The sequence below is a fragment of the Odocoileus virginianus genome, chromosome 1, assembly GCF_023699985.2.
Source record: "Odocoileus virginianus isolate 20LAN1187 ecotype Illinois chromosome 1, Ovbor_1.2, whole genome shotgun sequence".
In the NCBI taxonomy this organism is placed as follows: domain Eukaryota; kingdom Metazoa; phylum Chordata; class Mammalia; order Artiodactyla; family Cervidae; genus Odocoileus; species Odocoileus virginianus.
The window spans coordinates 106,322,859-106,343,135 of NC_069674.1; the positions used below are offsets into that span (position 1 = coordinate 106,322,859).

Genomic DNA, 20,277 nt, shown 5'->3' on the forward strand with positions numbered 1-20,277 from the left:
CGCTGTGATCTTCTGCCCTCGAAGAGAGGAAGGCAGAAGTCGTTCCATCTTTAGTGAGATTCTGAGGACACTTTGGTTCAAATGATACTGTCAATGGGAAGGAACGACTGATCCATGCAACTGTGCAGAGAAGTAGTCTCTACCCTTAGCCTAGCCCTGTCTTGCTGTAAGTTAAAATAACTGCAATAGCAAAAACGAGCTCTCCTCTGCCTGCACCTCAAGGGCAAACAAGCCAGCGAGAGAGGCGCTCTCTCACCAGCCACCCTGCAGGGGCAGGACCGCCTCTATGGGCCACGGTGGGAGGGCAGGGGCAGGACCGCCTCTATGGGCCACAGAGGGAGGGCAGGGGCAGGACCGCCTCTATGCACCATGGTGGGAGGGTGATCGCCAGAGGCTGGGCCGCCAGTGGGGCCACAGCAGGGACGCTGAGCCTGGGGTGCAAAGCTCTGACCCAAGTGAGTTAAAAGTTATCCAGTGACAGCAAAACAACCAGCCAAAACACAGGGCCCGAGGATGGCGAGGCGGAGGGAAGCACTCAGCGGCCTCTTTGGGACCTGGAGTGGGAAGACAGAAATCGGATGATGAAAATCATTTGTACCTTTCTCTCCCTCATCACCATGACCCTGAATCAAACAGGTCTCCTGAGATCCAGTAGACTCTGCTGTCATCCGATCCATCCCACCCCACTTCACCACCCATGAATCCGTGATTCCCGCACTGGGTTCACCTAGGTCTGGGCTGGGTGCCCTGGCGGGAGCCACCGTATAAAAAAGCCAGAGGTGACATAACCATTTCCCTAACTGCCCTCCCACTGGGCCCCCTCGGGCCCCCTTACTTCGTGATACAACATCTGTCTGGATCTCCAGTGGGCTGGCTTCCACCCAACTCACAGATCCAACAGAACAAGGGTGCTTAACGGAATCATGCTACTCAAGTGCGTTTCATGCTTGCAGACCAAGGTACCCCCAGCACCGAGGACAGACCTGGTATCACAAGTCTGCTCATGAGGAACTTACAGAATAAGTAGATCAAAGTCAGGAAAGTAAGAACTGATCTACTGATGGTTTCAACCAAGCATGGTATTTAATGTGCTCAGGTGAGCTTAACTTGGGTCAAATATGTTCCCTGTACTGAAGAGGCTCATCAAGGATGCCAAGGATCCCCACCCTGCACCCTGGTGGGCAGGCAAAGTCCACACAGCCTGCAGTAATGGTCTGAGCGTGGAGTCCATGGACCTGTGCGCCCCCCCACTCCCTGCACATCCCACCAGCATGCATTTCAGGAACTGGCCAGGGAGAAGGATGCAGTATGCAGCCACGGAATACCACAAACCGGCTTTAGAAAGCCAAAGACTTTCTACCTGCTCATCCCTGCTGAGGTCCATCACGAGAACGGTCACAGGGACACAGAGAAGCAACAGAGGCCCCCACTCCCCTGCCCCTCTGGGCCAGCGGGCGCTCCAGGCCCCGGCTCAGCCGTGGGTTCCACGTGGTGCTGGGACAGGGCACCTGGGCAAGAGTCCCGGTCAAGGAAGGCTACTGGGGCTGAGAAGGTTTTGGAAAGTCCCCACAGGGCACTCTCTGGGGTCACTCTTTAGTCAGTGCACCTGCTGACCCTCTGGGAACCAGGGCTAGGTGGTCACAGACACAGCTCCCCACTCTCGGGGGTCAGTGGGATGGATCCCATGCTGTGCCTTCCACACCAGTGGACCCACTGCCTAAGCTGCGTTGATAATTAGATTTCGAGCCCAAACAGGAGGATTAACTGTGAAACGAGGCTTTATTTCAATGCTGTGTCCATGCCAAGAGGTGCCTGGCCAGACTGTCAGAACCCATAGGTTTAAGTCTTTTGTGTTTGACCAACCTGACCAGAAGAAGGACAGGAGGTGCAGGCTGGTCAGGTGCGCTGAGAAGCGGGGCTCAGGAGGCCCAAGGGTGTATTCTTGCCTTTTTCAGATGTCTCTCTTCCACACTATGAAGGCTCAGCAGAAACACACACAGTCCCCATCCTCCAGGCATCTCAGGACAATTCAGAAGGGCTCACAGGTAAAGGGGAGGCAGGACCGAGGAGCAGGGGACCAGCCTGACAGCATGATGTGGCCCAGGCCCCACAGTACCCCACACAGTCTACACAGGGACAAGACAAGCCCCAGCACCTGGGGCCTGTGCCCTGAAGCCTCGGACTCCAAAGAGCTGGCGCTGCCATCAGCCACAAAGTGCATTTTTTTCAATATAATTAATTCTCCCGGGAGACAAGGTGCTTCTGTGGTCTTCATACACCTCTGCTGGGAGGAGAGGTCCCATGTCAGAGAAAGCAGTCTGTCTGAGAGCACAATCTGTCTACCACGAAGGCCACGAAGGTTCAGGAAAGTTTGAAAAGCCTCACTGACACCCAGGGAAGAGCATCACACTGCAGGCAACATCAGCCGTCCTGCCCACTGACTGGAGGGGATCACAAAAACGTCACATGTGCACTTTTTGAGCTCGGAACAGAACATGCACCATGTTAGCCTCTAAGATAAGGAAGACACTTGGGAAGCGTCTACTGAATGAACCACAAAGATTCAGAACCCTTCTGTTCTGCTCTGTGGACCACAGAGGAAACCTGGAGGGGAAGAGCAAGGTCAGCAAGGAGGCAGCAGAAAGGAGAGGTGGAGAAACGAGATGGGAAGGGGAAGGACGCAAGGCGGACAGAGTACAGCCTTCCTGCCAAGGGCTGTGGACCCCAGTCCCCAGTCCCTTCAGCCACTTGGCCTGGGGGGCGGTCCCCACTGTTAGGGGATAAATTCAGATACAGCCATGGTAAAGCCTCAACCTCCAGGATCTCAGAATGTGACTGTGCTTTAAAGACATGATCAAGGTAAAATGACTTCACAGAGGCCTCATCCCATATATGACTGGTGTCCTTCTAAGAAGAGGACGTAGAAACACAGCATGTGAGGTCACAGGGAGAAGACGGCTGTCTACACACCCGGAAACAGCCCTCAGGAGAGGTCAGCCCGCCCACACCTTGATCTCTGACTTCTGGCCTCCAAGATCGCCAGCCGGACTGTGGTTTATGCCAGCGGCTGAGATGACTGATAAAAGTCCGTCTAATCAAGGCCATGGTTTTTCCAGTGGTCATGTATGGATGTGAGAGTTGGACCGTGAAGAAAGCTGAGCACCGAAGAATTGATGCTTCTGAACTGTGGTGTTGGAGAAGACTCTCATTGAGAGTCCCTTGGACTGCAAGGAAATCCAACCAGTCCATCCTAAAGGAGATCAGTCCCGGGTGTTCATTGGAAGGACTGATGCGGAAAGTGAAACTCCAATAGTTTGGCCACCTGATGCGAAGAGGTGACTCATTTGAAAAGACCCTGATGCTGGGAAAGATTGAGGGCAGGAGGAGAAGGGGACGACAGAGGATGAGACGGTTGGATGGCATCACCGACTCAGTGGACATGAGTTTGGGTAAACTCTGGGAGTTGGCGACGGACAGGGAGGCCTGGTCTGCTGCAGTTCACAGGGTCGCAAAGAGTTGGACACGACTGAGCAACTGAACTGAACTGAACTGAACTGAGCTGGCTGATACAGTCTCCACTACCCACTACTCTCTGCGCAAAGGCTCCAGCAGGTGCACGTGCAAGAAGGCCATTCAGCCTCAGTGCTCTACCGGACACCTCAGACCCACCAAGAGCATGCTAAGAACCAATAGCCAGGCCAGCCGGAGTGAGAAAGAAGGTCCGTCACCAGGTCAGCCTCCTCGGGATGCAGTGAGGCGGAAGGGGCCAGCACCCGCCCTGGACCGTCATGGCACGTCCGCCCTGGACATCACGGCGCGCATGTCCTGGACGTCATGGTGCGCCCGCCCTGCACCAGCACGGCGCACCCACCCTGCACCGTCATGGCGCACCTGCCCTGCACCGTTCTGGCGAGCATGCCCTGCACCATCACTGCGCGCCTGCGCTGGACCATCACAGTGCGTCGACCCTGGACGTCACGGCGCACATGCCCTGGACCGTCACAGCACGTCCACCCTGGATGTCATGGCGCACATGCCCTAGACCGTCCTAGCGCGCCCGCCCTGCAACGTCAAGGCGTACATGCACCCAGTCGCAGTGCTACAGGTGGGCAGACCCCCAACAAAGAAAACAGGGCCTCAGCAGGACCCTCCACCTCGGCTCTGTTCTGGCCCAGCTCTAAAAAGAACAGTTGCCAACTCCTGAGGGCTCGCCATGGAAATCTCAGAATAACCTGGAAGCATATCAGCACTCAGGCCTTACCAGGTGGCTCAGTGGTAAAGAATCTATCTGCCAATGCAGGAGACACAGGTTCAATCCCTGGGTTGGGGAGATCCCCTGGAGAAGGAAATGGCCACCCTCTTCAGTACTCTTGCCTGGAAAAATCCCATGGACAGAGAAACCTGGCAGGTTACAGTCCACCGGGTGGAAAAGTCAGACCCGACTGGGCAGCTGAGCACTTGTGCAGATCAGCACTCACTGCACAGAACGCAAGGGGCCTGGAGCGGGCGAGCAGCAGGGACGGTGGCACAAAGGCTGGGCTGCAGGGCCTGCACCCAGCGACTTGTGCTCTCCCATCCCACCCATCTCAGCTCAAAGACGCGGAGGGGGGAGGCCACTGAGCAGGCGGGGCTCCCAGCAGAAGCCCTGGAAGGAAGGGCCCAGTGGGACGTCTCTGCCCACACTTGGTGATTTGCAATAGGATGCATTAACTAATGTCCCTGTCACCAACAGTGAACAGACCCATGTCCTGCAAAGTATCCAAACAGAGCTTACCTGTCGGGGGCTTTCTGGGGCTCTGGGCGTCTGAGGGCCAGCTGTCTGGAACGTAGAAGTAGCGGCTGGTCTCAGTCACAGGTCACGATCACAGTCACGGTCATGGGGCCTTTGCCCCCTGCAGCCCCTTCTTCAGGCTCAGCATGATGCCCAACTCCAAAGCTGAAAAGGCAAGGAGGCCTTCACTGAACATGCTGAATTTGCACAAGTGTGAATTTTACACCCTGCACCCAAGAATACAAGTTTTAAAACAATTTTTAAACAAACAGAAGTGTTTTTTTCTTTTTTTTCAAAGAGACTGTTTAAAAGACAGACTTCGAAAGGAGTCCACAGGCAGCAGGCTGCTGGTCGCCACGGCGCTGACCACAGGGACAAAGGCCCGCAGACACCAGAGAAGCCCTGGGAAGCTGCTGGTCCCCAGTCACTGCCCGATTGCTTCCCCCCTCCCCGCCCAAAGCCAGGCAGGTAAGGACTGGGCAGGCCTCTGCTCTCTTGCAAGGCCAAGTCTATATCTGCAAGGCATCCATGGCACCTAGATCACAGCCCACATCCTTCCCAGGTCCTGCCAGGCTACAGCCCTCACCCCATCCCCCGGGACCATCCTCATCTGAGACCAGGTTCTGGCCCATGGTGTGCAGTGCCTGAGAGGCCCAGGGCAGGGCCCAAGTGTGTGCCATGGTGGGGGCGGGAATCAGGCTATTTCTTCTGATTCAACACTCTCACTTCTATTCTGAGGGCCAAGACCCTGCTCCAGAGTTGGGGGGTGGGGAACAAAGATGAAGGTTCCCCCTGCCAGAGGGCAGCATCTGGTCACCAAGACAGCTCTGCACTCCGCCCCTCTGCAGGGTGGGGGGGAGAGAGGATCGCCTCCCAGAGGGTCCTGGCACGTGACACTGGATGCCACGGAATCTCTGAGCTTCACTCCTCTGCAAGGCAGAGGGGAGAGACAGCCGCCTCCCAGAGGGCCCTGGCACGTGACACTGGATGCCACGGAATCTCCCCAAGTCCAGAGGAGACACACTCACTCGACGACAGGGAGATCGGCAGACAGCACAGTTCCGTGGACAAAAGTCCCGAGCACCGCTGTGCCTGTGTCTGCGACGCACTGTCCTTGGGTGGGGACATGTCACCCAGGGATGTTGAACTAGCTCACCCTGACCACTCAATGGCGGAAACAAAGCCTGCCCTGCCTCCGACCTGACGTGGGAGAGGCCAGTGGCGAGGACTTAGAAATCCCTGCAGAAGGTCCATCTGGGCACTCAGGCTAAGAATCTGGTGCGGGAGCCAGACAACGTCCGCCACCCCCTGACCCCACTCCCTCTCAGCGGGTGACCTGTGGGTGGATCACCCCACTCCCTGAGCCTCAGCGTCCCCCACTGTGAAGATAACATCTCCCTCCAGGGCTTTTATGAGCATGAAGTGAGCAAACGCATGTCAAGACTTAGGATACAACACACAGTAAATGTTAGACAAACACTAGTTATAAGCTAGGACTCAGCCGGCAAGTCCCCTCCTGTCAGATGCTGAACACAGTGGCTTCCTGCAAGCTGTAAAGGCTGCTGGTGTTTAGAGGGAACGCTCAACTTCTAGGATCAAAATGGGAGAGACCCTGATACAGGATTATCTGAGTGCTCAAAGCTGAATATTACCCATGCATGCAAAGGCATTTGATGAAAGGTGCCTGCTTTCACCCTCAAAGAATGTAGAAGCCTGAAAAGTGTTACAATGTTTATGTCCAGTGGAACAACTCTCAATTCCAGGAGCTAAGTTGACTCCAAGTTTAAAAGTCTTAAAAAAGAAAACAAAAAGGCGAATGGTCACACAGGCATGAGGGTCTTTGAACAACCGGCTGGCATGTTGGCAAGGGCACCAGGTCATACGACAGCAGAGTACCACATGCCCGTCATCACCTCTCACCCTCACATCCTGAGAGGTCTCCCCTCGTTTCCAGAGGAAAAATCTTTCCTTGGACGTCACCCAAAAGCCCCAGGACCAATTCCAAATGCATCTTTCATGCCTATGACCTTCAGCTGACAATATATGTTCGGGAGATTTACTTTTTATACTAAATTTTTTAAAAAATGACAGACATAGTTGCCTGTCAAGCTGTTCACCACTTTACGCATTTTCATGTGTTTTTAAGAAAGTGGATATGTAACAGATAAAACAAAGACATGATTTTTGAACCTGATGAGCTGAAGAGAGAGATAACAGCACCCTCCCCAGGCACAAACGCTATTTCCAGGGCCCCATCACCTGGACCCCCACCAGCACAGACCCACAGGCTTCCTGTAGGAACCAGACCAGCTGCACCCGACCCACAGAAGAGACGGAAATTTCTGGGTGCTGATCACCAATCAGGTGGTTCCATAGGCAGACATGACAAAAACCTGAAGAATATACAGACTTGGGCGAAAAAGAAATGTCTTCACTTACTTCCAAAATGTTTCAGAAACAAAGGACCTCTTGATTTCTGTTGAGTGCTGCTGATCCCTTCCAGAAATTCCTGAGTTAATATAAAGTTTTCCTTCTGTCTAGCTTTCTCACACTAAATATTTAGAGTCATAACAGTGACTATTTAGACACTCAACAAATCCCAAGCTTCATGATGAGGCTGTTCGGCCACTTTGGAATGAAGGCTGGGGCTTCTCAAGAGGGGACAAAATACCTTTCATCAAAAAAATTAAACTCAGGATTGTACTGACCTCAGAGGCCACTGTGTTTTCATGGCGTAAGAAGGTACTTATAAGACAAACTGAGAAATACATGAAAGAAATGGAATTGAAGAAAAGGCAACGTTTTCTAAGTGATCATAAAAATCTCAGGATGCTGTTGCCAGAACCTTTGGGCGGCTGAAAAGGAACACAGTTAAAGCTGAGAATCTTCACTGCCGTCAGGCGCACCTAGACAGGACCTGCATTCCAGTGATGCTACAGCTACTTCCAGGGTAGAGAAGCTAGAATGTGAGGATGCTGGCAACACAAGGAAGCTCAAACCCAGGATCATTCCTGTCCAAATGCCGACATCTTGCTTTCAAACCACACACACAAAGGAAAGGTCTGGGAACAACTCAGCAGTGACACTGACCCAGTCTAGGAAGCGCCTTCCCATGGTGGCCTTGGGACCATGGTCAGGAGACACCCCGAGCTCCAGAGGATGCAAAGCAGGGCCCAGGACCAGGCACTTGTGTCCCAGAAAGAGCTTCCCAACTGGATGCCGTCATGGAAACTTACCCAAAACCTACGGATGGATCCAGACCCTACCTGGTTCTCAAGTTCAGGGTCAAGCAGAACCAAGGACACTACCAGTCCTCACCACGGGGCTTCTGGGGGACACCACGCAAGGCTGAAGATGGGTTGTCCAAGGAAGCCTGTCCAAGGCCAAACAGGACGGAAATGCAGCGGGATGAGGGGACTGCCTACCTGGAAGAGGCAGGACTCTTCTCCCCAAAACGAATCCAGAGTCCGCAGGACAGTGAGGGGCAGGACACACACAGACACACTTGGTAAGTGACTAGAAGACAGACGGAAAATAGCCACTCTCCATAGCTGACAGGCATACATGCCTGTGCTAGTTCAGCACTACGACCAGCCCAACAAAATAAGGAATATCACCACCCTTCCATGAGGGAGATAAAAGGCCTAGGTGTCTGGAAACGTGAGTTCATAAATGGGAAGATTGACTGTCACAAAGGTTTTGATTGTCTTCAAATAATGAACTTAAAAATTAAAATTCATTTTGTCAATGAAAGGCAGTATCTCATGAAAACTGACAAAATACAATAAAAGGTAAGACTGTCCATCACAGAGCATTAAGAGAACAATCTGCTCATCACAGAAGACGCTGTGAAAGCAAAAGTAATTAAAACAGGGTGGTGCTATGTAGAAATCCTTCTAGCACCACCAGAAGGGCTGGGCTTACAAATATGAACGCTACCATCGCATTACAGCGGCACAAACTATCCTAACGGGAGACTGTGCCGAATCCCCAAGCTTCCCCACCACGCGCACACAGGACCCGTGGGATGGGGGGCCCTGACTCTCCCGATGATGCTGCCCAAGATAAAGATGACACCATGATGACGGAGGAGGTGGCCATGACCACCCTTGAGTGACAACCTCTTGTGTCAGACATCCCACCAAATGCTTTAGAACCGTTCTAGAAGATGAAAAGGAGTAAAAGGACATGAGACTCACAATAAGGCACAAATGAGTGGTTCTTAATTAAGAATAATGAAATATTGCCAGTTCTTGAGGTAGAATTATGACCCCATTTTATAGGTGGAGAACCAAGCCTGGGAGGCAACATACTAGCTGTCGAGCTCACACAGCTAAGAAATGGAAAAGGTGAGATTCAAATCCATAGATGGTTGAATCCACCCACCTGCTCTTGCATCTTGCTGATAAACTATCATTTGCATGAGAATAAAATAGACAACCTTTGCACTTATTTGTAAGGTTGCTCTTCATTTTTTTTCTTTCAATTACATTTTTTTGGAGCATAGTTTAACTTTTTTCTTTTAGAGAAATAGAAAATAGCCATAAAGAAGGGCCTGAAATTCAAACCACAGAGGATGGCGGGCGGGGCGGGGGGTGGGGGGAGCTCCTGCTTGCAGGAATCAGTATTTCAGTGATGGGCATAAAATAAGGAGCCTTCTTAACCTTATAACAGGCACCTACCAGACACCTCCTGCAGGCAGGTGGCCGACACAAGAAAGAGGCACCAAAAGGCATACAGACCATCTGGAGAAAACCATGGTTCCAAAGGATATGTGCACCCCAGTGTTCACAGCAGCACGATTCACAACAGCCAAGCCACGGAAGCCACCTGACTGACCACCGACAGAGGAGTGGGTAAGAAGATGTGCTTCATGCACACAATGGAACAGTACTCAGCCACGAAACATGAAGCAGTGCCATCTACAGCACCATGGGTGAAAGAGGAATGGGTAAGAAGATGTGGTTCATGCACGCAATGGAATAGTACTCAGCCACGAAACATGAAGCAGTGCCATCTACAGCACCATGGGTGAAAGAGGAATGGGTAAGAAGATGTGGTTCATGCACGCAATGGAATAGTACTCAGCCACGAAACATGAAGCAGTGCCATCTACAGCACCATGGGTGAAAGAGGAATGGGTAAGAAGATGTGGTTCATGCACGCAATGGAATAGTACTCAGCCACGAAACATGAAGCAGTGCCATCTACAGCACCATGGGTGAAAGAGGAATGGGTAAGAAGATGTGGTTCATGCACGCAATGGAATAGTACTCAGCCACGAAACATGAAGCAGTGCCATCTGCAGCACCATGGGTGAAAGAGGAATGGGTAAGAAGATGTGGTTCATGCACGCAATGGAATAGTACTCAACCACGAAAAGGGCAACAGTGCCATCTGCAGCTACATGGATGAACCCAGAGATGATCATCGTGAGTGAAGTAAGTCAGAAAAAGACAAGTATCATATGATATCACTCATATGTGCAGTCTAAAAAAAAAGGATACAAATGAACTTATTTACAAAACAGAAACAGACTCACAAACATAGAGAACAGACTTACAGTCACCAGGAGGGAAGCTTGGGAGGAGGGATAAATTAGGAGTTTGGGATTGACAATATATACCCTACTATATATAAAAGAATCAACAAGGACCTACTGAATAGCACAAGGAATTCTGCTCAATATTCTCTCACAACCTAAATGAAAAAAAGAATCTGAAAAAGAATGGATACATGTATATGGTTAACTGAATCACTTTGCTATATGCCTGAAACTAACAACATTGTTAATCAACTATACTCCAATATAAAATAAAAAGTTAAAAAGAAAAAATACATACCAGACTCAAGTTCTTCACCAGGAGGCAAGGAAGGAGAAATCAATTCATCTATAACCAAAGATCATTTGTGCAAAGTCCAAAGGGAAGCAGAAAGCCTCGAGAGAAACGACCATGAACACAGGCAACAATCTGCACTCAGTAAATCTCTCATTTATTAAAATAACACGGGATGAGAAGCCCAGTGTAAGAACAGGGAGAGGACAGAAGCAAACAATTCATCAAACACACACATGAAGCTCAACTTCCCAAGTAACCATGGAAACACAAATTATAGAAGCAATGAATGAGCTATAAATTTTGACACATCTGACTGCTGCACATTTAAAAAACTGAGATGACCCCTGGGAGTTGGGGATGGCCTTGGAGCAAGAGGGCTCTCCTAAGCCACAGGCGGGGCTCCTGAACAGGCTCTGGGCGGCCGAGCATCTCCCAAAAGTCAGTGTTAGAAGCAGGAATCTCACTTCTTGTAACTTATTGCCACCTGAGTGTGCACACACACACCAAAAAAGCAGTCACTGCCACACCCGGGAACACAAGAAAGCTGGAGCAACCCAGACAGACCTGCTCACCACCACCCCCCTTCAGTTCCCAGCAGTGGCTCCCAGCAGGTACGCGTGGCAGAAACCCAGGGGCTATCTGTGGCCTCCCTGACCTCCTGCCCGCGCAACCCACAAGGCCACTTAACTGTGGCCAGAGAAGCATTTGAAACCCATCCACGGCCTTCAGGTGCCAACACCAGCTATCAGTCCCATCTGACCTGGACCCAGCTCCCTCCACATGCTGCGCCTTCACCCCTCACAAGCCAGCTGGGCGCTTGGGATACACCTTGGGGTACACAGAACGCCCACCAACAGCCCTGCCTGCCTTCAAGCTCCTGCGAAATGGCCGGCCCAAGATTCACCCTCCAGGCCACTGGCCTGCCCCAAGTCCTGCCGCTCCCCTCCTGTGACCCCTGTGTCCTCTGTCCGGGATGATCCCCTTTCTTCCTCCTCTCCTTGAAACCAACTTTATGATTAACCTCTCCATCCAAAACATTATTCCCTTTCTTGTCCCACGCCTGGTCCCCTGGGGACTGAGGACTGACAAAGAAAAGGGAGGATGGAAATGGAGCAGGACCCCGCCCCAGCACCAAAGCCCCTCTTTATCCCCATTTCTTGCTTGTAGAAAAAGGCTTTCATTTCCTACACTTTCCCTGAGTTCCAAAGAGCAGACCCAAACAGTTACTAACTAGGGAAGCGAGGGAATGCAGAAACAGAGGAAAGGCAGGAAACTAATGTCCAGCAAGGAAACTAGTGACAACAGCTCAAGGATAAAGCAGGGTCCCAGCGCCTCCGTAAGGGATCAGCATGACAACGTGGTGCTCATCTGTGAGCTGTGCTGCGGAAACTCCCCAGGTGGAGGGTGGTGACCACATGCTGACTACAAGTGTGGAGACCCCAGACTGGCTGGAACCAGAAGGCTGATGACTCAGATTCCTGTCACCTCACCAGCAACCAATCAGAAGGTCCAGGAGCTGCACCTCTCGCCCCAAACGTTGCCTTTAACAACCGTCTGCTGGAAGCCATCGTGGATTTCGGGTCTTTGGCGCACGAGCTGCCCCTTCTCCTTGTCTAGCACCTGCAATAAACACTGCACTTTCCTTCACCACGACCCGTGTCAGTTGATGGGTTCTGCCGTGCCCCAGTGAGAGAACCCAAGTTCAGCTTGCTGACACCCTGCAGCATGCATCCTCTCCTCCCCATTCTGGCTCTACTTGCTGCTCTAGGACCCCGCAGGCCCTGGAGACCATCCCGGGGGTCCACGGCTGCCTTCCTGCTGCTGACTTTGTGTCTGCTTCCCCATCAAGGAGCCACTCCACAGCTGGGGCCCAGACCCGTACCAGACACTGCAACAGCCTCAGCTCTCAGCACAGGCCGAGGGCGCAAGGCTTTGCTGACAGCGTGGAAACACCTCCTGATGGGAGCTTGGAGCAGGGGTCTTCTGGAGCAGGCTGCAGGCTGGCAGGTGGTCCCGCGGGAAGGATCCCACCAGTGAGGTTAACAGCCCCAGGGAGCAGCGCACTCCCTCCCGATGGGAGCCTGGGGAGGCCTTCCAGCGCAGGGACTGGCAGGTGGTCCCGACGGCGAGGACCCCACCAGTGAGGTTAACAGCCCCAGCAAGCAGCACGCTCCCTCCAAGGCCGCAGCTTCTGGGTCCTGGGATGAGATGACCCAGTCCTGACCTCACTCAAGGACGCAGTGATGCAACTCTATGGGCGCTTTTCAGAGAACCGGGAAGGGAGCTCTTGACTAACAGTGACTAAGGTGAAGGAGGAAGAGAGATCAGGACTCACAGTCTTGCAAAAAGGGGGAACTGACAAGAGTGCACGAGCTTGTCTGGAATTCCACATGAAAAAGACCCAGAAGAACCCCGAGCATCTCTGATGTTAGGGAGGCCGCGGGGAGGAACAGAGAGCGAGAGGGACTCAATTCTGCAGACTTCGGGGCTGGAATTTTCACAGGAAGGCAATTATGTAACAATATCATTTATCTTTCTAGGAAAAACTGTCATCAAGGTTCAGAGCAGTGGTCCTGCCTGCTCCTCCTCCCTCCACACGCCTCACCCTGGATCCTGGTGACTCCCAGGCATCTCCTCCCTCTGCCCAAGCAGCCTCTGACCATTCTAGGAATTCCAGAGAATTCACTGCCCCCTCCCTCCAACAATGAGGCCATTAAATGCTTCCGGGAGGTCACATGAAAATGATCTCAGGGCTCTTTTGTACAGGCTGTTTCTAGAAATGCCAAGGATTTGCCTCTATTTTCTTTTCTTTTCCTTTCTTTTGTACTTTCTTCTCTTCGGAGGTTAAAAAAAAAAACAGAATGAGGAAAAGTAAGTGAAGACTCTGTACCTCGTGGAGAAAGCAGTTTACTCTTCAGGCAGCAACAGTTTTGCAGAAGGGGGACCAGCCAGCAGCTGGGTAGGGCTTCTCCTCTGCTCACCAGATAAACCGACAGGAAACGGACTCGATCTTGTTCGGGTGCTTTCCTGCCGCTCTGCAAACAGCCCATTACCAGCATGTGCTAGCGCACAGGGTGCACCCCAAAGTCCAGCGCCCCCTGAGCCTCACACTTCATTTTTCAAAGAGAAGCACACCTTTTCTTCCTCTGGGCCCTCCAGGAGTCATGGCTGTGGGTTCTAGGTTTCTAGGATAAAGTATGACTAGATGGTCCTCAGCTCAGACAGAAATCAGCATTTGAGAAAGAATGGCAGACACAGAGGATTGCCCGAGGCAGAAGCGCTTGGAGCGCGAAGACCCGCAGCTCTGAGATGGGCTATCACACACGGAGGGCGGGTCTAGCAGGGCTGAGCCCAGACCCAGCGTGGAGGCACACTCCAAACTACCGCACTTAACCATTTCCTCTGCGGCTGTTCCTCTCATAAGATCTAACAGCATGAACCTGCAATGACTTTCGTCTCCATGTGACAGCCCTCTTCACAGTTCTATCAGTGGCTCACCAAGTCCCTGCTGGCCGGGCCGCTCAGCCCTCAAGTAGCCAGAGAACAGCACCAGCCCGCCCAGCTGCTCCCGCTGCTCCGTCCGCAAGCCACAGCGGACTGACGGGGCGGCACAGGCAGGAATGGGTCCCTGAGAGGCTGCTACTGCTTGCATTGCTACGTGCCCCCCAAATCCACAGGGCGAAGCCCAGACCCCCAAGGTGGAGGGGCCTTTGGAAGGTCACTAAGTGAGATGAGGTCATGAGGGTGGGGTTTCCATAATGGGATCAGGACCCTCAGAAGAAGAGCTCAGACATAACGTACAACACGGTGAATATAATTCACATTGCTCATGTTACATGTGAAAGTTAAGAGAGTAAATCCTAAGAGCTCTCATTGTAATAGAAAAAATTGTTCCCTTTTACTTTGGATCTATATGAGATGATGGGTGTTCACTGTACATACTGTGGCCATCATTTCATGATGGATGTATCAGATCAACATACTATGTATCTTACAGATATTCAGCGCTGTATGTCAATTACATCTCAGAAGAACTGGGAAGAAGCAAAAGAGGAGAGATCAGAAAGTGAGTGTGTAGCGCGTGTCCACCACGAGAGGACAGGGAGAAGCGGGCGTCTGCGAACGAGGAAGGTGCCCTCGTCAGACACCGGTTCTGCCGGCACCCTGATCTCGGCTGTCCAGCCTCCAGAGCCATGGGAGGTGCGCGTGTCGTGCGTGACAGCAGCCCCCGCAGACTAGGCGGGCTGGGCACCTGGAGGCCGCCCCCGGCACAGCTGCTCAGGAGAGACAGGAAGACTGATGCTCCCTGAGCTCAGAGCATGAGGGACCCGCAGCCTGGCCTCGGCACCGGGAGCCACCAGCCCTCGGAGGACGGGCTCTCCTCTGCCACATGGCCCTTCACTCGGACTTGCAGGCTCTGGGGCCACGCTCCAGCAAGCAAAATGTTCTGGTCTGGCGGGCAACCCAGGCTCTGGTCCTCTGGATCCACGTCTGCTAGTCCCACGGATGTCACAGCGTGGCAGCCAAGACGAGGGGCCCCTCCCACGGACCCTGCAGCCCTTGGGCACTCTGCAGGCAAGGCTCAGGCTCCAGGGTATCCACTGGGGCCTGGGAACAGTCCATACGTGGTTCTGTATCAACTCATTTCCCAGATGCCACCTCGCAGTGAGCCCATCATGACAGGGCCTGGCCGCCCTGCTCTGGCACACCGTCAGGTCATCGAGTATTCAACCTGTTCACACTGTGCCTGGGGCAGGGCTAAAGCTCTGACCAGTGGGGTGACTGGGCAGGGCAGGCCCTCCCGCCACGCGTCGCGCCTTCCCATGCTCCCCATCCCCGGTCTGCACACCTGTTCTGGGCGCTGGGCCTCGGGAGCTGGGTCTGCGAGCAGAATCCCCAGGACACTCTGGATCTCAGGCTGCTTCTCTGTGCAAGGAGGGCATCTTCTATCAGGATGCAGAGTAAGGGTGAGCACAGAACAGAGCCGGGCTTCCCAAAATGCAGATGCAGCCACCGCGTCACTCACGGCCCTAGGCTCGCACCCTCTCCTCGCCCAGCACTCGCTCCCAGCGACTCAGGAGCGGCTGTGTAGGAGAGGGCAGACGTGGAGGACTGGGCCCTCCTCCTAAGGTGACAGTCTGCGGTATCACACATGGTCTGGAAAGCCAGTGGGGCGGGGGGGGGGGGTGGTGGTGCAGGAAACACGGGCTCAGGCAGTTAATTCTCTTTCTACGGGGATCTAGCACTGTGTAGAAAACGTGAGGACTCATATTGCTGCCTCGATTCCTAAGTAACTCTCATCCAGAATCAATTCCTGTGAAAGAAGAGCATGTTCTTTAGAAACCAGTTGAAAGCTTCCTGCTGCTGAAGGCAGCACATCACACTAAGGCTCTCATCCACCCAGGAGTTCCCAGCCAACCACTGAACGGCTGGTACTATCGTCCTTAACCACCTCTTTGCATGCTCATCTGAGCCCTGAAATTCATCATTCTTCTCCTGAATCCACTCCACCAATATACATGGAGCACTCACTATGTTCTCAATCCAGCATGGGGAATCACAGAACCATCAGATACGGTCCCTAAGCTTGTTTTCAATGCAAGATATAGGTGTGAGGCCAAATCTTGGTCAAGACCCTGGAACGATGACATGGGAAGAGAAACAGCCTGCAGCATGCATGCAAAATCATTGCTTTTGTCGATGCTGCAAAAGTGGCCTGCACATGCTTGAAACACCTTCTGCATGAACTTGTTCTCAGGAATCCAGCAGGGGACTCTCAGCTATTGATAATCCCCTTTGGTAACAGCCCTAAATGACTGCTATACTTCTTTAGGAATCCAAGTCACTGACACATCACTGACCAAAACTCAGGTCCCCCTAAGTCTGGAGAAGTTTACTCCTTGGACCAGAGGAAAGGAAAAACAGGAAGGCCATTCACCAGTTAGATAGCTACTGAGGGGCCTGGTGTCCCAAGCACACTACTCGGAAACCCACCTGAGTTAGGTGAGTGCCCCTCAGAATACTCACTGTCCCTCATGTGGATGGTGTCCAGGGGGCTGTCTCCTACTGCAAAGCTAATTCAGACTTCACCTCAGCATCAAAATTCAAACTTAACATCTCATTCTCCATCTGCCCATGATTTGAGCTATGGAAACAGTCAAAACAGACTAACATCAAATGGTCACCTATACAGATGCCTAAAGTTCACCTTCATCTTCCTAGAATTCATTCTCTGCCATCATCAAGATGACAGTTCAGTTCAGTTCAGTTCAGTCGCTCAGTCGTGTCCGACTCTTTGTGACCCCATGGAATGCAGCACGCCAGGCCTCCCTGTTCATCACCAACTCCCGGAGTTCACCCAAACTCATGTCCATTGAGTCAGTGATGCCATCCAACTGTTGTCCCCTTCTCCTCCCACCTTCAATCTTTCCCAGCATCAGGGTCTTTTCCAATGAGTCAGCTCTTCGCATCAGGTGGCCAAAGTATTGGAGCTGATTCAACATTAGTCCTTCCAATGAACACCCAGGACTGATCTCCTTTACGATGGACTAGTTGGATTTCCTTGCAGTCCAAGGAACTCTCAAGAGTCTTCTCCAACACCAAGTTCAAAAGCATCAATTGTTCGGTGCTCAGCTTTCTTTATAGTCCAGCTCTCACATCCATACATGACTACTGGAAAAACCACAGCCTTGACTAGATGGACCTTTGTTGGCAAAGTAATGTCTCTGCTTTTTAATATAATGTCTAGGTTGGTCATTACTTTCCTTCCAACAAGTAAGCGTCTTTTAATTTCATGGCTGCAATCACCATCTACAGTGAGTTTGGAGCCCAGAAAAATAAAGTCAGCCACTATTTCCACTGTTTCCCCATCTATTTGCCATAAAGTGATGGGACCAGATGCCATGATCTTAGTTTTCTGAATATTGAGTTTTAAGCCAACTTTTTCACTCTCCTCTTTCACTTTCATCAAGAGGGTCTTTAGTTCCTCTTCACTTTCTGCCATAAGGGTGGTATCATCTGCATATCTGAGGTTATTGATATTTCTCCCAGCAATCTTGATTTCAGCTTGTGCTTCTTCCAGCCCGGTGTTTCTCATGATGTACTCTGCATATAAGTTAAATAAGCAGGATGACAATATACAGCCTTGAGGTACTTCTTTTCCTATTTGGAACCAGTCTGTTGTTCCATGTCCAGTTCTAACTATTGCTTCCCGACCTGCATACAGGCAGGTCAGGTGGTCTGGTATTCCCATCTCTTTCAAAATTTTCCTCAGTTTATTGTGATCCACACAGGCAAAGGATTTAGCATAGTCAATAAAGCAGAAATAGATGTTTTTCTGGAACTTTCTTGCTTTTTCGATGATCCAGCGGATGTTAGCAATTTGATCTCTGGTTCCTCTGCCTTTTCTAAAACCAGCTTGAACATCAGGAAGTTCATGGTTCACATATTGCTGAAGCCTGGCTTGGAGAATTTTGAGCATTAATTTATTACTGCGCAAGATGAGTGCAATTGTGCAGTAGTTTGAGCATTCTTGGGCATTTCCTTTCTTTGGGATTGGAATGAAAACTGACCTTTTCCAGTCCTATGGCCACTGCTGAGTTTTCCAAATTTGCTGGCATATCGAGTGCAGCACTTTCATAGCATCATCTTTCAGGATTTGAAATAGCTCAACTGGAATTCCATCACCTCCACTAGCTTTGTTCGTAGTGATGCTTCCTAAGGCCCACTTGACTTCATATACCAGGATGTCTGGCTCTACGTGAGTGATCACACCATCATGCTTATCTGAGTCATGAAGATAAGATAATACACAGTTCTTCTGTGTATTCTTGCCACCTCTTCTTAATGTCTTCTGCTTCTGTTAGGTCCATACCATTTATGTCCTTTATTGAACCCATCTTTGCATGAAATATTCCCTTGGTATCTCTAATTTTCTGGAAGAGATCTCTACTCCTTCCCATTCTATTGTTTTCCTCTATTTCTTTGCATTGATCCCTGAGGAAGGCTTTCTTATCTCTCCTTGCTATTCTTTGGAACTCTGCATTCAAATGGGTACATCTTTCCTTTTCTCCTTTTATTTTTGCTTCTCTTCTTTTCACAGCTATTTGTAAGGCCTCCTCAGACAGCCATTTTGTCTTTTTGCATTTCTTTTTCTTGGGGATGGTCTTGATCCTTGTCTCCTGTACAATGCCATGAACCTCCATCCATAGTTCATCAGGCACTCTATCAGATCTAGTCCCTTAAATCTATTTCTCATTTCCACTGTATAATCGAAAGGGATTTGATTTAGGTCATACCTGAATGGTCTAGTGGTTTTCCCTACTTTCTTCCGTTTAAGTCTGAATTTGGCAGTAAGGAGTTCATGATCTGAGCCATAGTCAGCTCCCGGTCTTATTTTTGCTGACTGTATAGAGCTTCTCCATCTTTGGCTGCAAAGAATATAATCAGTCTGATTTTGGTGTTGGCCATCTGGTGATGTCCATGTGTAGAGTCTTCTCTTGTGTTGTTGGAAGAGGGTGTTTGCTGTGACCAATGTGTTCTCTTGGCAGAACTCTATTAGCCTTTGTCCTGCTTCACTCCATACTCCAAGGCCAAATTTGCCTGTTACTCCCGGTGTTTCTTGACTTCCTACTTTTGTATTCCAGTCCGGTATAATGAAAAGGACATCTTTTGGGGGTGTTAGTTCTAAAAGGTCTGGAGAAGGAAATGGCAACCCTCTCCAGTATTCTTGCCTGGAGAATCCCATGGACAGAGGAGCCTGGTGGGCTACAGTCCAAGGGGTTGGAAAGAGTCGGACACGACTGAGTGACTTCACTTCACTTCTAAAAGGTCTTACAGGTCTTCACAGAACCGTTCAACTTCAGGTTCTTCAGCATTAGTGGTCGGAACACAGACTTGGATTACCATGATACTGAATGGTTTGCCTTGGAAACAGACAGAGATCATTCTGTTGTTTTTGAGATTGCATTCAAGTACTGCATTTTGGACTCTCTTATTGGCCATGATGGCTACTCCATTTCTTCTAAGGGGTTCTTGCCCACAGTAATAGATATAATGGTCATCTGAGTTAAATTCACCCATTCCAGTCCATTTTAGTTCACTGATTCCTAAAATGGCGACTTGCACTCTTGCATCTCCTGTTTGACCACTTCCAATTTGCCTTGATTCATGGACCTAACATTCCAGGTTCCTATGCAATATTGCTCTTTACAGCATCAGACCTTGCTTCCATCACCAGTCACATCCACAACTGGGTGTTGTTTTTGCTTTGGCTGCATCCCTTCATTCTTTCTGGAGTTATTTCTCCACTGATCTCCAGTAGCATATTGGGTTCCTACCTACCTGGGGAGTTCCTCTTTCAGTATCCTATCTTTTTGCCTTTTCATACTGTTCATGGGGTTCTCAAGGCAAGAATACTTAAGTGGTTGGCCATTCCCTTCTCCAGTGGACCACATTCTGTCAGACTGCTCCACCATGACCCGTCTGGCTTGGGTGGCCCCACACGGCATGGCTCGTAGTTTCATTGAGTAAGACAAGGCTGTGATCCATGTGATTAGATTGGTTAGTTTTCTGTGATTGTGGATCATGATGACAAATGCCCGGGAAAGATAAGAGCCATCGCTCCACACAGGGGGCTTCATGGGAAGAAAGACAGTATCAAGACCC

General features: G+C 50.9%; 1 protein-coding gene across 3 annotated transcripts in view; it reads right to left on the minus strand.

Annotated features, from left to right (window-relative positions):
• The window catches only part of GRB10 (growth factor receptor bound protein 10), a 217,469-nt gene that overhangs the window by 175,411 nt on the left and 21,781 nt on the right, over positions 1–20,277 (minus strand). For all 3 annotated transcript variants that reach the window (XM_070472078.1, XM_070472072.1, XM_070472075.1), the window contains exon 2: positions 4,775–4,936. The gene's annotated coding sequence lies outside the window, so the exon portion shown is untranslated. The remainder of the gene's footprint in view (positions 1–4,774; positions 4,937–20,277) is intronic.